The 1,926-nt window shown below is 34.3% G+C and overlaps 1 protein-coding gene across 1 annotated transcript in view; it reads left to right on the top strand.

Annotated features, from left to right (window-relative positions):
* NAALADL2 (N-acetylated alpha-linked acidic dipeptidase like 2) overlaps window positions 1–1,926 on the top strand; it is a 1,092,303-nt gene that overhangs the window by 912,497 nt on the left and 177,880 nt on the right. The gene's annotated exons all lie outside the window — the stretch shown is intronic.

The raw sequence follows: 1,926 nt of genomic DNA, 5'->3' as shown, positions 1-1,926 counted from the left end.
CTTGTCCTATTGTCAAAAAAACTTACTCCAAGGACAAATGCTAATTCTTAGGTCACTGCAGAAATTTAAAGCAATTAAAGAGCAATTTTGAATATTCCTAGTTGATACTTAAACTACCTTGTTTTGATCATCTGATGAATGAATGCAGGTCATCTCTGGCTTATGATGTATAGGAGCAAGAACCTCACCTGTGAACATCTTTTTTTTTTTTTCTGCTATCTTATCTGCAGTATGTACTACATATGAACTTGCATCATGTAATTTGGCTGATACGTCATATTATCTCTAAGTTTATATGTAATTTTTCCAACTCCCAAAGACAAAGATCAGATTTATAAAGATAGTTATAATCAAAGGCAATATAATAAAAACTAACTGATAATAATAATAATGAGGTGTTAGACTTACATCAGAATCACCTTCCGATGGAGTCATGGGAATGGAACCCAGTCTTCAGTCAAGGACTGCCTGTATCCTGTAGTTGCTTAAAAAAAAGAAAAAAAACAAAACAAAACAAAAACTATGCCTTAGACAACAGAAAAACATCAGTTGCCACTCATTTGATTTCAACTTACAGCAACCATGTGTGTCAGTAAAACTGTGCTCCCTAGGGTTTTCAATCTGATTTTTTCTGAAGTACATCACCAAAACTTCATTTCAAGCCACCCCTGGGTGGACTGGAACTTCCAACCTTTTGGTTAGCAGCTGGTCATGTTACCTGTTTGCACCACCTGGAATAGAACTATTCTATATAGTTTTCATGGCTGTAATCTTATGGGATCAGGGCACTAGCCCCTTCATCCATGGAGCTACTTACTCACTGCCATAGTGGTTTCTGGCTAATAGCAACCCCTCTGGGAGTTTCCAAGGTGGTATCTCTGTGGAAATAGATTGCCCAATCTTCCTTTGGAGGAATAGCTGCTGGGTTTGAACCACCAGCTTTCTGGTTAGCAGACAAATGCCTTAGGCACTATATCACCAGAAGCTACTAAGTGGGTTCAAAACACTAACTTTAGGTTTCTAGTCCAGTGCAAACTATTTAAGCCACCAGGCCTGACACTCTCCTAAACAACGGAAAGATATTGTAAATGTGTATCACAGGGAAACATATTTTTGCTTTGTTTTCAATAAATGAATCAATATATAATATTCACCCATGTATTAGAACTTGCTATGTTCCTTGTGACTTTAAAAGTTTTTCTTAAGGAAATGAAAAAAAAAAAAAAAAGAATTTGAACATTTATTCTTTACTACACTTCTATCAGTTTCTGTGAAATGTTAATTCCATTTTGTTGGAACTTAAAGCACCCTCTGAAGTATTTTGCTGGATATTTCTGAAATCGAGGTGTGTGAAAAACCTTCGGTATTAATTGAGAAAATAAACAGTTTATGCTTGCCCCGTCAGTAGTATTTATCTTTCATGAATTTAACTTAGTGCTTTCACTTAAAGTTGCTAGCTTCTGTATCACTTCAGGTAATGATAGTACCAGATATCCTGGGATTTTTTTTTTTTTTTTAAATAATGCTAATATGATACATCTATTGTCATATATTGAGACAGGGGAGAAAATATCACTTATATATTTAATTTCTATTAGGAGTGAGTCTATAGCTCTTTCAACTGGTTTCCTAATTTCTCCAAAGATGTTAATCACTGGAAATCAAAGATGATTCTCTCTTCTGGAGATCTGTTCCTCAGTTTTAGTAACCATTTCAGAGAATACACTAAAAGTTTGTTGGTCTTCTAGAAATAAATAGCTAAATCCTCTTAGAATTATCTATAAAGAAAGACTTTTTTGTTGGAGACATACAAATTAAACTCAAAAAAGCCAAACTCACTGCCATCAAGATACTATTCTTTTAAGAGAAAATTATTTTTTTCTCCAAAATTCAAACTACTTTAAAGCTCTCTTGTATAATAGGGGG

Source organism: Orycteropus afer, unplaced genomic scaffold (genome assembly GCF_000298275.1).
Source record: "Orycteropus afer afer isolate SDZICR_OR568_19922 unplaced genomic scaffold, OryAfe1.0 scaffold00202, whole genome shotgun sequence".
NCBI classification, from domain to species: domain Eukaryota; kingdom Metazoa; phylum Chordata; class Mammalia; order Tubulidentata; family Orycteropodidae; genus Orycteropus; species Orycteropus afer.
This window is presented reverse-complemented; position numbering and strand designations above follow the sequence as displayed.